The following is a 16,115-nucleotide window of genomic DNA, read 5'->3' as shown; positions in this document are numbered from 1 at the left end:
GGGAAAGCATTTTGGAGAAGTTGCTCAATCCAGAGGCGGTGGGTTTCATTCGAATTTAATAAATGCTCTGTCTACTGAATTTCCACCAAGGGCCTAGCACTGGGTGATTGCCCACAAATGAGGGAGGATCAGCCATGACGTGCCCCAATAAGGGAGACCATGTGATTTGTGTGGATGGAGAGGAAGAATTCTCCTTTGCTTGATTCTTTGTCCCTACAGTTGTCCAGTCAAGCCACTCTTATCCATTCATTAATACCATGCCAAATGGATCCACTGAATGCTTTCATTTAAATAAGTCTCTATATTTCCATGTTATTTAAAAATGTATACTCCACGGCCAAGAAAATTTGGACTGTGTCACTAGATAGGACTTTGGGGAGCCGTTCTCTCACCACAAACTGATACAGAGATAGGGAAGGCATTTCAAGCAACAGCAGAGAACACACCCTAATGAAAGGCACATGCTTTGCTTTATGGCCAATTACTATTTTCCTGCCCTTTTGTGAGATCAGTTTCTAAGGTGTAAGTTGATATAAGTGAGAAATCTGCTTTCTGACTAGGAAAGTCGTTGCCCTGCCGTTGTTCCTGCTATTGTTTATATTTTGGGCGCTGCATCTGACATGTGTTAGTGGTCAGTACTGACCTCCCAGGTGTTGGGAGAACCGGCAATTTTGTTCTTCCTTTAAACATGTCTCCAATGAGTGTTTCAAGATTCTCCTCTTCCTTCCCTCTGTCTTTCCGAAAATACTTTTTGAGTGCCCTCTATATGCCAGGCACATTCTCAATGCTGAAGAGTAGGATTCCTGGTTTCTTAGACCTTCCGCTCTGGGCCAGTTTGAGAAGATGATGGGTTTATAGTTTGAAGATCATCATATAAGCACAGGAGAGTAGAAAAGATAAAAATAAAATAAAGATATGTTTGTGTCAGCAGCTTTATTCCCTCTAAGCCACCTCTTTCTAACCTGTTCAGAGGCATGATATTTGGTTACAAATATTTCCTTCTTCATCCTCCATCACAAAGTGTCTTTGTGACACCAAGTAGCTGGGCAGCCAGGCCAGTTCAGCTAAAGAAAACAAACCAGTGACAAGTTATCTGACATCCAATGGAAAGGTCATCTTTTTACTTTTTTATCTTTTAATCTTTCAGTTGGTTTTTTTGCTTGGGGTGTTCTGGAATCCATTTGTCTGTAACTCAAATTTCCTTCAAGAAAGAATGTGATGGGATTCCTTCTTATCCCTCTGTAGTCATTGTGCTTCACTCATTAATATAATTTCCAGAAATAAGATCAGGAGCCATGGTGGCCCCATCTATTTGGAATGCACTGTTTTGTTTTGTTTTGTTTTGTTTTGTTTTAATTGTACTCAGTAGAAGTTTTTGCCAGGCCTGACCAGCAGAACCCGAGCCACGGATGATTACTCTGGCACACAGCTTCTGTGAAAGAGAGGCCAGGGGGCTTGTTTGGCTTTAGAAACCACAACAGCCCCAATTGCCTGCCTTGTTAGCCTTTTATTGTAACAACAGCTTGAAGTAAAATTAACCTCTAAATACAATCAGCAGGGTAAATATCCCTGAGAAAGCTCATGCTTCTACAAGGTCGGGCCTTAAAGACTAAACATAGAGATTGTTTGGAAAAGTCAAGGTAGGGGCTGCCACCTTTGGCCAGGTCCCACCCCGAGACCTCGACCTTTCAGAGAATCCTCCTTACAGACTTTCCAATCAAGTCCCGGGCTTCTCCACAAGTTTTTACTACAATAGCATGAGAATTTTCTTGTTATAGGAGGACTATAATCTGTGTGTGTGTGTTTTCTCCCTGTTCTCAGCATCTTGAGGACTTGAAACCTTCAATTGCACTCGAAGTGAAATCGTGTTTTTCTGAAAGAATTTTGGACATAAACTTGGGTTCTTGGGTAATGAGGGGTTGAAGTTGCCTCAATTATCTGTAACATGAAGAAACAGCCCTGGTTTGTGGTTGAATAAAAAGATAAGCTATGCCCAGCTGGCATGGCTCAGTGATTGAGTGTCGACCTATGAACTGGGAGGTCATAGTTTGTTTCCCAGTCAGGGTACATGCCAGGGTTGCAGGCTCAGTTTCCCATGTGGGGCATGCAGGAGAGGGCTGATCAATGATTCTCTCTCACCACTGATGTTTCTATCTCTCTCCGCTCCCTTCCTTTCTGAAATCAAGAAAAAATATATTTAAAAAAAAGATAAGCTATTGTCACTTCTTGGGCTTCTAGAATATGAAACCCCCAATAGTCTGGAATTTGGCCTCAGACTGGTCTGTGACTTCTTTCCAAGGAGACCCATGCACCAGATAATCATACTTATCTCCTTGCAGATCCTCTCACATGAATTTTAGATTTGGAAAAAATCTTAAAGGTCATTAGTTTTTATTGTTAACTACTTCCAAATCTATTCTTTATATATCCTAAAGAGCCAAATGTATGCAATGAGATTCTTACTAGAATCCACAGAGAAACAAAAAGATACAAAATAAAGTTGCAAGTGAACATCAGCAACCCATGGAATGGGGGTACATATACCCAAATGGGCTGACTCTACCCACAGCTTCATCATGACAATTAGAATAAAAGAACCTTCTTTTACACAAAAGTTCCCGGCCAATGTTACTTGCTGCCATTTTTCTATAATTCTTATTTCTTGAAAGCATCTATACAATTCACGCAGTTTCTGTACTTCAAAGTCATGATTTTGAAAGTAACAGAATTTCCTTGTGCAAATGTACTTTGAGCTGAATAATTAATTTGCTTACTATTTAACATATACCTATTATCTACAAGATGCTTAGAAGGGATCGAAGTGAAAGGCCCCAAATGGCTTCCCATCTAGTAAGGAATACAAAAAGTCTAAAGAGAACTTTGACAATAGTTTCCAAGCTATATAACATACATACTGTTAACCCTGCAATTCTACATCTATCCTAGAGAGATTATAATAACAAAAATGGAAAGCAACCCAAATGACCTGTACTAGCTATTAAGGGAATTAGTGCTAGTTTACTCTAACCAATAATACTAAATCTCAGTGGCTTAACACAGCAAACAGTTTATTTTTCACTCACGATGCAGTTCGAGATGATTGTTGGGTGGTCTGCTATGTAGTGATTTAGGGACCCTGGCTCCCTCTGCCATGTAGTTCCACTGTCATTGGAACCTCAAAGTCCTCCTCTAGACCCCTGCATTCATCCAACAGATGAATGGAGAGAGTGAGAGGAGGAATGCCTGGACTTGCTGGACATGGCTTACATCATTCCGAACACATTTTGTTGGTTAGGACCTGGCCAGGTGGACACATCCATATGAAAGTGATGCTGGGAAATGTAACTTTCCACTGAGCCCCAGAGGAGGAAACAGAACTGGTGAGCATCCAGCCGATCTCTGGCACATTTATAGATTGGCTAAATGAGGTATGGCACATCCATAGACAAGATATTTATGCAGACATTAAAAATAAAGCTGTAGAAGAATATTTAATGAAGTAGAAAAATCTGCCATCCTATATAATAAAAGGCTAATATGCAAGTCGACAGAATGGCAGAGCAACTGGTCACTAGGGCATGCACTGACCACCAGGGGGCAGATGCTCAATGCAGGAGCTGCCCCCTGGTAGTCAGTGTGCTCCCACAGCACCGCTCAGCCAGAAGCCAGGCTCACAGCTGGTGAGCGCAGTGGTGGTGGCGGGATCCTCTCCCGCCTCCATGGCACTGAAGATGCCCAACTACTGGCTTAGGCCCACTCCCCAGGGGGAGCATCCCAGCAGTAGTACATCCCCCAAGGGCTCCTGGACTAGGAGAGGTGCAGGCCGGGCTGAGGGACCTTCCCATCCCCATCCCTCAGCCCCCATCCCCCACCCTCAGGTTCATGAATTTCATGCACCAGGCCTCTAGTGTTAAATAAAAGAACAACATATATTTTGTCAAAAATATATGTTTGTAAATAAAATTCCTAGAAGGTATAAATTAGTGTTTCTGAGTGGTGGAAAGAAAGAATTTTCCTTTTCTACCCTGTGCTTTTCTATATTTCCTCAACTCTTATTGTAAATAAGCATCACATTTTACAGTCAGAACATTTACCTTACAATACTGCTCTCCAGTAGAAAAATAATAATGCAGTTTTAAATCAAAAATAAAATGAATAACATGTTTTAACCTAATATATTCAAATATTTCAGCATGCAATCAATACAAATTAAAATATTAATAAAATGTTTACTTCTAATTTATACAGAGCCTTTGGAATACGGATGTATGTTACACCTACAGCAGACTGCATTTGGAACAAGCCACTTTTCAAGTGCTCAATAGCCACGTGTGGCCAGGGCCGTCTGTATCTGACAGCAGAGACTGAGTGTGCGAAGTGGCCCAGGTATATTGAGCACGTGTCTGGAGAGCTCAGAGGAGCTCAGTATCTCAGACACATGGGGGTTGGGAAGAGCTTTGTGAAGGAAGTGGCTTTGAGACTGAAATTGGAAGGATATTATTAATAATACCACTGAAAACCATAATACTAATACCTAACATTGATTTTCTCATCCTCACTCCTTGCAGGCTCCCATAAGCCCATCACAGTGTTGACCGCTAGGGGTCGGTAGAGAGAATACCAGCTGCAGCAGCAAAGGTGGAGACCTGGAGGAAGCACAACACCCTTGCAATGTTTGGGGGAATTGGAACAACACCAGAATCGAACCTGGGACCCTTGAGTTTGAAGGCCAATGCCCTATCCACTGAGCCAAACCAGTCAGGGTGAATCTTTAATTCTTAATAAAAATAAAAAGCTTTCTCAATGTTGTCTAAGTCTTATACTTTCTGCTCTTCATTAGCATCCATGGACATTAATATCATTTGATCTTATCAATGGCACTCCCCTCCACCGACCCGCCCCCCTCAAAAAAAAGATAAGTAGACTGGTGCTAGAATAATTTTCACACTTCACATGGGTAAACTGAGGCACGGGGGAAGGAGACACCCATTTCTAGCTCAATCCTCTCCCATTTACTTCTATATTAGTTTGTGTTTTTTTTTTTTAATTAAAGTTTGTTTTGGCTTTGAAATCTTTCCAACATGTTGAAACGGGAACTATATTCATAAAACTTCATGCTGAACAGAATTCCATGGGGACAAAGAGGCTTAGAATTTTCAGGGCATTCATATCTTCAAGGGTAATGCCTAAGGTTCACTTGAGATTATGTCCATCCAAAGGAAGATTATTCTGTTATCAACAGGAAATTGAATCTTTGTAGTTGTTCTGTTTTAAAGAGAGGGAAAGTAGAGGTACTTTATAAAAGTAATTTTCCCCCTATACTTTGTGAAAGGGTAGAAAATGTGGAAAGTATATAAATTTTCTTGCATGGAAAATATGCGGAGATACCATCTCTTTCCATCTCCCATTCAGAGCAGAGGAAAGAAACCCAACAATGTAAGCATTAGTGGTGGTTGTTTTGCCAGAGAAAAGCTAAAGTCTACCACTGGGGGGCGCAGGAAATGTCAGATGCTTTATCAGATAAGTGACACTAGGTGGCGCCGCTCTGCTAGTTTTCTTCACGTCTGTTTCTAATCTTTTATCTTATTCCTTTGTTTAGTAGCAATGTTAATGAATTAGCTTTAGTCATATAACAACCATTTTTATCTTTCTATCCTCTTCTTACCATGTTTTGGTAAGTCATTATGCCTTGATAAAAGTATGCTAATAGAAGTAGAACTAGTTATTCATCTTACTTTTTTCCTTATTATTCAGGTTAATTATACTTTATTTTTGCAGTGATTTTCAGGACTTTCAGTTATGAATCGAGATTGAATTTTCCTTTTTGGTCTGTTATTTTCTCAGATTCTAGTTTAGTTAAAGATTTCATTTTAGTTTGACTTTAAAAAAGACATAAATTCTGAGTCCCATATGAGCCGCATAAATGTAACATAGCTCAGAGGCTGAAAACAAAAATAGGTATTAATGAAGACAATGGAAGTGGATTCTCCTAATTGCATTTCAGTAAGGAGGAGTTTCTCTGGCATTATTTCCTTAATTAGTTGTATGTCTGAGTTATACCCCTCTCTGGGGTTCGAAATCCTAATTAGAAAAATAAGAACATTTCTCTAAATATCTTCAATGTTCTAGTTCAAATTTGAACAGCTGTGATCTTATGAGTTAGAAACACAGTTGTGCCCCCTGCCTGCGTGAAACACAATTCTTGGACGTTATGCACAAGCTACGCTTTTTAAAAGTCCGGGTGATTCTCAGTGGCAGCACGGATGCAGTTGGGAGCCCCATCTAGCTCTCCCATCCCTGGTTCTCACGGGAGTTCCTGGGAGGATGAGCCTGAACATGGAGGAGCAGCCATATCACACCCATGAACAGGAGCTATGGAGCTGGAGCTGCCTGTTGGGAGACTCTGCACTCAACTCTGGCTCCAGCCTTTACCCGCTGGGAGGTGCTAATCTGTTCATTAGAAAGTCAGCATTGAGCCTCGCCCGCCCGTGTGGCTCAGGGGTTGAGGATGAATCCATGCACCAAGAGGTCACCGATTTGTTTCCTGGTCAGGGCATATGACTGGTCGTGGGCTCGATCCTCAGTAGGGGGTATGCAATTATTCTCTCTCATCATTGACATTTCTATCTCTCCCTCCCTCTCCCTTCCTCTCTCTCTTTGAAACAAACAAAAAAACAAACCCATGTTTTTTTTTTAAAAAAAAAAAACAACATTTAGGCATTGAACTTGGTACTAGCTTCCATGATGGACATGTGGAGGCATAAGAGGCCAGACACTCGATAGCTCACAGTCCAGGGGGGACAGAAGCTGTTTGTCATCAGAGGGTGAGTAATAATGGGGAGCAGGTGCCCCCATGAGATCAGGTCTGTTCCCTTGGCCCTAAACCCTGCCCAGACTCATGCCCATAGTTGTCATCCTCAGTAGTGTTGTTAACTCACCTCTGAGGACTGGCTGGTTTGTGAGGAAATCAGCGACGTTGGGATAGAGAAGAGGTGGGGAGAAGGAGGGAAGAAACAATGAAATTGTTAACATTCTCTGCCAGCTGGTAGCGAATGTTAGACATCACGGTCAGAGGTGTGATAGTTCCTCTGAAATATCTGCCACGGACACAGCACATGAGGTTTCCACAGGCCTGTGCCAGCCTGGAGCTCACGGCATGTACAAGTGTGCAAGGCAGCCGAAACCGTTTTGGCTCTGTGGATAGAGCGTCGGTCTGTGGACTAAAAGGTCCCAGGTTCGATTCCGGTCAAGGGCATGTATGTTGGTTGCGGGCACATCCCCGGTAGGGGGTGTGCAAGAAGCAGCTGGTCGATGTTTCTCTCTCATTGACGTTTCTAGCTCTCTGTCTCTCTCCCTTCCTCTCTGTAAAAAAATCAATAAAATATATTTAAAAAACAAACAAACAAGTGTGCAAGGCAGTGGAGGCAGCGGATAAAAACCCTTGTCATGCCACCCTGGCGACGTCAGCTGCAGTGTGATGTCTACTCTAGTGTGAGCTCATCAAACCAAATGGTGCCCGGGATCCCCTTCAAATGCCAGGATTGGCAACATGAGGCTCTTTTCTCAGTTGTTACAAATATAGACAGAAATGGTTTGCATCTTAGTGCGTGCTATGCCCACTGGTCACCAAGACCTCAATGGCTGGCTGCAGGCCATGAGACATATGAATGTTACAAAAAATAGTACAAACTTGGAATAATTTTGTGCCTTATATCATACCAGAGGCCTGGTGCACGGCATTCATGCACTAGGAAGTGGGGAGCTCCCTCAGCCTGCCTTTGCCCTCTCGGGGTATGTTTGCCTCTGGGTCCTTTGTGCTGCCGCCACTGCCACTGTGCTTGCCAGCTGTGAGCCCGGCTTCTGGCTGAGCGGTGCTCCCCCTGCGGGAGTGCACTGACCACCGGGGGCAGCTCCTGCATTGAGCGTATGCCCCCTGGTGGTCAATGCGCATCACAGTGACTGGTCGTCCCGCTGTTCGGTGGACTTGCATATTAGCCTTTCATTATATAGGTCAGGCTTTGGAGCACATCGTATGAACAAGTTTTCTCACTAGTGCGTGGCTGCTTCACTGAAGAAGTGGCTGAACCTTGTAAATATAGAGTATCATGGGCCTTCCTGACCCCACTGCCTTTTGGTGATGGGCCTGGTGGTGTGGCCAGTGGAGCCCTGCTCTCCTGGGGCAGGGCTGGGTGGGGGTGGGCGCTGTGGGGAGGCAGGAAGTTGGGGCACTGGGATAGACTGAGTCTGGCAGCTCAGGCAGTGAAACAGGAAAGGGAGGAAAAGGTGAGGCAGCACCAGGCCGGTGCAGAGCCTCCGTAGGTCAGGCTGCTCCTTTGGGCTCAGATGGCGGCCACCGTGCCAGTCGCCAAAGGTGTGGCACTCCCAGGACTGAGCTGGCCTTCCTTCTTCCAGATCTGTCTTAGAGCAGTGGTTCCCAAAGGGGGTTCCTCGGCGCACCAGCACTGAGGGATGCGGATGGGTGGGGAGAACAAACGTTTGGCATGAAATTAGTTTGGAAAACGCTGGGCTAAGCAACGTCAACCACGTCTCTTTCCCGTCTGGAGCCATTCGTGTGCTCCGTACCCCACATCTCCTTCAGGGAAAGCTTATCGCGCAGGGCTTCCCAAACCGGCTGCGTTCAGAAACCTTTAAAAAAAATCAGAGTATCTCCAGACAAATGTTCTGAGGAAGACATCCTGGAAAACAATAGCCTAACGCAGCCCAATCTATTCCAGACTGAATTGCCCGTTAGCCATTTCAGTGTGAAAATTTCAGGACAGAAGCATTGACAGCAGCGTGAAAGATTCCCTGAGACAAGTATCTTTGGGAACATGAGAGCAAAAACCCAGGGTTCTTTCGATTTAGTGACTTAAACCAGTGGTCAGTCGGCAACTCATCAGTCAACAGTGGTCAGTTGGCAACTCATCAGTCGCGAGCCGCAGTTTGCGGACCGCTGACTTAAACCATTCGTGTGCACAGACACACTCTTAAAGGGAGCCGTTGCCTCACTTATGAGAGTATTTTTCTCTCCGTCGCTGAGCTAAACCCGCTCCGAGCCCTGGCCATCAGGCGTGACCGGTGCTGCCACCCAGAACCCGTGTCGTGTGGCTGTCAGCCTGAGCCTACCTTCTGCTCTGAGAAGAAGAAGAATAAATACAGTTGCTGATTTCCAAGTCAAAGACGGTACGGATTGGTATTACACGGTAAAATGCAATGAGATTAAATCAATAACATCTGCAATAAGGCATAATGAAGGTAAAATTATATCTCTGGCTTCCTGAACAGCTGTGAATCTATTTTTAATGATCCTCATTTTTGGCAGCCAGCTAACAACTTCTAAAACGTCCTAGAAATTGGATTGTTAAGCAGATGAGCACTGCGGTGGCTCAGAATGTCATTAATTTCAGCTGCCTGATCCATCTGCGTGGGTGAGACGTGGGCATCACAAACTCAGCCCCCACCCCCACCCCCAGCTCACCCCACTGAGCACCCCACTAACGGGGCCGTGGGTCACTCGGCGCTTTGGGGATGCGGGACCGCTGCAGAGGCGGGCACCCTAACAGCCCTCTGTGCCAGCGGGGCACTTCCGCTCCCTGAGATCGCTCTGCCCAGGACTTGGTCAAGGTCACACCACCAGCAAGTGCAGGAGCCGGGACTCAGCCCGCGTGTTGTCATGGCAGAGCCAGGGCCCTGTCCGCGGCCCAGCAGCCCTGGGAGAGGCGCCGTGAAGTGTGAGGCTGGGGACAGGTGCCCCCCGGGGACCCCATGGTTTCCCGGCTGCCGGCTCCTTCCCGTTTGGCTGTGGCTTGTGCGAGGAGCAGGGACGGGAAACAGGCCGTTGGTCCCTTTGGCTGATTGTTTTAAGGTCGCTTCACTTTTCTGGGCTGGAAGAGGGGAGTGGGGGCACCCCACGTTATGCACACGGCTGACCTTCCTGCACCCGAGGACAGACTCACAGACCTTCCTGCACCCCGAGGACAGACTCACAGACCCTTCAGCTGTGCACACTGCTGACCTTCCTGCACCCGAGGACAGACTCACAGACCTTCCTGCACCCCGAGGACAGACTCACAGACCTTCCTGCACCCCGAGGACAGACTCACAGACCTTCCTGCACCTGAGGACAGACTCACAGACCCTCAGGCTGTGCACACCGCTCACCTTCCTGCACCCCGAGGACAGACTCACAGACCTTCCTGCACCCGAGGACAGACTCACAGACCCCCAGTCAGGCTGTGCACACCGCCTCACTCCCTGCACCCCATGGACAGACTCAGACCCCCAGTCAGGCTCACCAGGCAGGAGGCTCGGGCGGCCCAGGCTCAGGGCGTGCCAGAGGTTGCAGCTGAAAGTGGGAGCTCATCCTTGAGCGAGGGAAGATGGTGACTTTGTCTTCGCTTCCCCACCGCGGGACGCAGAAACGTAGAGAGCGGAGACTTTTGCTTGTTTCTTTTTTTTATTTTATTTTATTTTTTTATTTTATTTTTTTATTTTTCTTTTTTTATTTTTCTTTTTTTCTTTTTTTCCTGTTTAGAGAGGGAAGACTTTTGTGCAGAACTAGCGGCAGCTAAGAGAAGCCAGGGGTTTATGGGGCTGACCCCATGGACCAGCTGCCTTTCGCAGTGCGGCTGAGATAGCTGTCAGTCAGGCAGTATGTGGTGAGGGGTGGGGGCTGGGCTGTGGCCTGGTTTGGAGACTACGAAGAAGGCCTGGTCCCAGGGTCACACGTGTGAGCTTCCGTGCACACAGACCGTACCAGCACAGCTGCGTCACCTGTGCAGGTATGGAGGAGGGCGGCTTCGAGAACGAAGCTCCAGAAGCCAACATCCTCCAGAGTCTACATTGTCTGGGCTGGGGAGTCACCGTCGCTAACCAGAGAAAGGCAGCGACCAACACCCACGATGGGAGAGCAGCCACCTGCCGGGCAGGCACCTAAAGCCCACTCCATGGTGAGGTGCCAGTCCCTGGCCGCTCGGAGCGAAAGCCACAGAGGGGAGGAGGCCATCTGCCTCGGGGCTCTGAGCAGACCAAAACCCGGGCCCTCTGTGGTTTCTGGAAGCTTCACCTTGAGCTGTGATTAGTGCTGAGGGCACCTGAGGGCTGGAGTGAAGGAAAAAGCAGAGCTGAACCGCATTGTAAACAAGAAGAGAGTACAGCCGAAACCGGTTTGGCTCAGTGGTAGAGCGTCGGTCTACGGACCGAAAGGTCCCAGGTTCGATTCTGGTCAAGGGCATGTACCTTGGTTGCGGGCACATCCCCGGTAGGGGGTGTGCAAGAGGCAGCTGGTCATCGACGTTTCTAGCTTCTATCTCTCTCCCTTCCTCTCTGTAAAAAATCAATAAAATAAAAAAAAAAAAAGAGAGTACATTTCTGAGGCCATTCTGCACATTACTGTCTTTCTCCAAATGATAGCTTCTTAATAAACTGATCTCACCGGTTGCATATTGGGGTGCTGCGGAAGGACAGGATTTGTTTTTAAAAGGGAAAGCCGCCCGGGAAGCCTGCATTGGCTCGTTTACCTTAGGGGCTAACATCACGTGTTTGGTGTAGAAGTGTCTCACCTGGGCTGGATTGCTAAGCCAGGGCACCTGATGCTCACGGCGATGGGCCGCAGGTCTAGAGAGCAGCGCTCAGCGCTCAGGGCTGGGAGTTCCTGGGGTGAGGAGGGTGCCTTCTCCCCATCCGGGCTCTGGAGCCAACACCGATAACCACACCGATCTATCGGGAAGTCCTCCCCACGCCCAGCAGGAAAAAGGTCATCAAAATTGTTCCCACGAAAGCACACTGGCATCCCCTACAACTGACTATCGCTGATGCAAACATGGCGAGGCCTATTTGCGTTTGGGGACATAGCTGCTTACAGTGAACTGGGTACATGCATAAGGAAACTGGATTTTTTTTTTTAAATCCTCATCCAAGTATATGTTTATTTATTTTAGAGAGAGGTTGGGAGAGAGAAAGAGAGAGAGAGAAAAACATCAATTAGTTGCCTCCTGTCTGCACCCTGACTGGGGATTGAACCCGAAATGTAGGTTTGTACCCTAGTTGGAATCAAAACCACAACCTTTTGGTGTACAGAAGGATGCCCAAGCAACGAGATACAGCTGGGGGTGGGGGTAGAGTCTGAATTATTTTTTAAATTACAGTCAGCAGAAAATTCCCCTTTCAAAATCCTTGGTGCTTTTTATGCACCAGGAAACAATTCAAGATCTTATTCCATCTAAGGTTCTCACTCAGCCATTCTCATTGCTTAGTTCTGAAGAAAAAATAAAATAAAAAGAAGAAAAATATAAATCATCTGTCACTTTAAAATTTCACCAGATCAGAACAGCTTATTTCCACAGGCCTGTAAAGCACTGGAAAGATAAAGGAGGGAAGGGTTCATGGAGATAAGGACTAACAATAAATCCTTTAATTGTGTAAGGACACAGTGCTGTTTACAGAGTTTATTTGAGGATCTGAGATGATCCCTTAACTCAACGACTTTCACTCTCATCTTTATTAGATTATAAAATAGCTTACCCGGACTGGTCAGAAATAACACAAAGGACTCTCGGGCAGCCCAACAAGTATTTATTTAATGTAAGAAAAATTGTAAATTCTATTCTTCAGTTTTATGCTGCCTCCCATCCCGTCACATAAATGAGATACGAATCCTCTGTGGGCTGTTCCCCACCTTTCTGGACATCAGCTGAGCCCTGTTTCGCGCACAGCCTGTTCCTTTGTTACATAACCACCCTCCTGATGCATCCTTCCGCTTCCTTCCCGGTGGTGTCTGAGCCTCGTCATACCTACTGGGCCCTGGCGCATAAGCAGTGACTGTTCTAAGCCCAGCAATTTTTTTTTTTTTTTTTTTTTTTTTGCTTGCAAATGCTTTATATTTTTTTTTCCTTTGGGGGATAAATTCAGAAATCTGCAAATTCCTACCTAATCTGTGATAATAGCACTCTCACCCAATTCCTTCCTCTTCCCACAGAATCCTTTGGCGAGAGGAAGACAATACCTGTTTCATAAATAACTTTTTCCGCCAACCTTCATCTGCTGTCTATGAATATTAATGAGTCCCATCGATTCATGTCTCCATTTTATGTCCAATATTAGACACCTTCCCAGAAAGCTAGCTGTCAAGGTTGCATAGAAACCTATTTCTCGTTCACATTAAATTGGCAGGATTGCTAGTAAAAAGGAGACTTCTTTGGCTTGTAGATGTCAAGAGACACTCCGGGAGCCTTACACGCCGCCGGCTTCCCTCACATGGTTCCCACAGCACAGGCCGGTCCTCGGAGGAAGAAGGGGTGGCCGCTCCTCTTGGGCTGATCCGGGCCGGGGTGACTGGTCCCTGGTGGCCGGATGCCATGGGAGATGTGCAGAGACCCACTGAGTGTGATTCTCCTACCAACGGCGATTCCTTTGCTTCCTTTTTTGAGGGGTGTACAGGGTGACACGCCAACCAACTGAGACACCTGGCCAGGGTGGGGGGTGCCTTCCGTGTTGGATCGAGGTGTGCGTTCCTGTGAGTTTCTGCTTCCTTTGCTATCGTTGCTTCGGACTTTCCTGCGCACAGACCACCCATGAAGGGGGCTTGGGCCAGGGCTGCCACTGGCCTGGAAGAAATCTTTGTGAAAATCCAGTGCGGGCTCTTCCGCAGTCTCTCGAGGAAGCAGATGCACACGTTAGAGCAGGGAACCCCTCTGGGCGGACCTGCCCGCCGGCTGGCACCCAGGCCGGGGTGACGGGCTGCCTGCAGCTCCCGCTCTGTCTCCAAGGGGCACCGTGGTTGGTTTCTCTCCTAAGTCTTGCCCATGTCTCCCTCAGATAGTTTCCTGGACCCAAAGTGTTTTGGGGGACACCAAAAATTTGCCTTTTATGCTGAGAGCCTTCTGAATTGCAATGGACTTTTTCCTTTTTTCCCTCTGTTCTCTAGACAGCAGTATTGATGTGAAATTCCTTGTTTATCTGCCGGGTTTTACCGCCGTGCCCTTAATTCATCTTCCCGTCTTTGAACAATTTGAATAGGAATTCAAATGACATCCTTGGGTTTTTCATTTATTTGGATGGCTGATTTTTTAATACATGCTTTCACATGTTCAAAGACTTGTTTGCTGATAGCATTATTTGTTCTTTAAATGACAAACAGATGGCCAGCTGCCCGAGGGGGCTGAGGAAGCCTGCTCTAGCTTTAGATATATCCCTTGGCTTGCTACCCAGGCCCGAGATTTCACCTTACAGCCCTCTTCTTTCGGATTAAGCAAATGTAAGCCTGTTGCAACGGGACGGACTTGGAAAGAACTAAGTAGACTAGGCTAGTCATTGACATTTCAGTAAGAGTTTGTTTATTAAATCTTATTCCAGGGGCAGCCGTGTAGAGAAGAAAACTGGGTTGGGGCATGTAATATGCCCAAACCCCAGCGGGCAGGCTGTGAGGTGGGTGGGAGAGACTCTGGGCACAATGACCATTTGGACATCAAAGAACTTGACCTCTCTCAGACTTGTTTTCTCCAACTAAATGCAACTGCTTGGAATGCCTCTTTCATGAACTTAAGGATTAAATGATACAGTGTAGATAGAGATCTTGGCATAGAACATAGTAGCTATTCAGTATATGGAGGAGTGGGCAAAAGTAGGGTTACAGTTGTTATACAAGAAATAATACAATAATTAATAAATAATATGCAAGAATAAACTCTGTTTTGCATAATGACAACTGCAAACCTACTTTTGCCCACCCCTGTATGTACTTGGTATGGAGTAGGCTCAGAGTAGGTATTTCAGTTACTATTAATCATCGATCCTTCCCCTCCCTCTGCCCCCACTTGGGATTAATGAAAGCCTTAGCCTAAAGGGAGGTAAAACAGACGTGTTTCTGGCCAGGTTCTATTCCAGCCTTTTAAAACTTCATCCCGGTTTTGTGTGCTTGGCGGTCTTACATGCCTAAAGGCCCGTCCACAGAGGGCCTAACGGGCTGGGCCGTCACAGGCTCCATGACAGGTAGATATGGTCCCTGAAAAGACCGAGTTCTCAGCCTCCATCTCCCGCTGCTTTCAAACACCACCTGAGCTTGAGCTGAGCCTGCCTCCTGACCCGCCTCCCAACCAGCCGGGCAGTGCTGGCTCCTGCCTCTGCCTGCACCCCTGTCCTGAGAGGTGACCTCGCTTCTGAGCTCTCATCCTCTGCAGCCAGAGAGCGGACTCATGCAGGCCAGACCTCTGCAGAGCCACCCCCTTCGAAAAACATCTCAGCATTCTTTTGCACAGTGAGAAAAGGACAGTGAAATGAGATTTTCTTTTCTTTTAATTTAATAAATCTTTATTGCTCAGATTATTACAATTGTTTCTCTTTTATCCCCCATAGCTCCCCTCCACCAGGTTCCCTCCCTACCCTCTGTTCTTACCTCCCCCCCCCCACAGTCCTCATCCATAGGTGTACTATTTTAGTCCAGTCTCTTCCCATACCCACACCCCTTTCCCCCTGAGAATTGCCAGTCCACTCCCATGCTCTGCCCCTGATTCTATTATATTCACCAGTTTATTCTGTTCCTCAGAGATTTTCTTTTTAATAAAGGTTTTAATGAAAGAACTATCCTCTATTCTGAGATTATGGTGTGCTTGTTTTTGGTACCAAGGTGTGTGTGTGTGTGTGTGTGTGTGTGTGTGTGTGTATGAAGAGGGTAGATGTGAGTGGTTATGTTTTATGCCTTGACTTGGCAAAATAAAAAACAGGCAAACCCATGTCCCCCCACCCCCCTCACACACCCCCGATTACCACCCAGATTTTTAAAAATTAATTTTACTGACTCATGAAATAAAAAAGCTGGAAACCACTGATACGGACCACCCTGGCTGTTTTGGGAAAGAAAATAACTTCCAGATTAGCGGCTACCTGGAGCATTTCCCTGCTGCAGGCCTGGTGGTGCTGCATAAATGACTGAAGGCCCATACGCAGGGTGGAGGGCACAGGAGGGCGAGAGGAGCCCAATGAGGGTCGTAGGTGCCACTAAAGCCAGCGTGCACCCGTGGGCAGGAGTGAGCTCAAAGGTGAGCCCATCCCCACCCCAGGCACAAGCCTTCCATTGTGTCACAGGTCTCAGAGTGTGTGCTGTTGTTAGTCTAGCCGCT

General features: G+C 46.6%; 1 long non-coding RNA gene across 1 annotated transcript in view; it reads right to left on the bottom strand.

The window, feature by feature from the left end:
- Positions 1 to 12,087: 12,087 nt before the first annotated feature.
- LOC123653015 overlaps positions 12,088 to 16,115 on the bottom strand; it is a 69,338-nt gene continuing 65,310 nt past the window's right edge. Inside the window, exon 4 of the long non-coding RNA XR_006742639.1 lies at positions 12,088 to 12,256. This is a non-coding gene — a long non-coding RNA (uncharacterized LOC123653015). The remainder of the gene's footprint in view (positions 12,257 to 16,115) is intronic.

Source organism: Pipistrellus kuhlii, unplaced genomic scaffold (assembly GCF_014108245.1).
Source record: "Pipistrellus kuhlii isolate mPipKuh1 unplaced genomic scaffold, mPipKuh1.p scaffold_m20_p_26, whole genome shotgun sequence".
Taxonomy (NCBI): domain Eukaryota; kingdom Metazoa; phylum Chordata; class Mammalia; order Chiroptera; family Vespertilionidae; genus Pipistrellus; species Pipistrellus kuhlii.
Note: the sequence above shows the minus strand (reverse complement) of the source record. Positions and strands in the feature narration are given on the sequence as shown.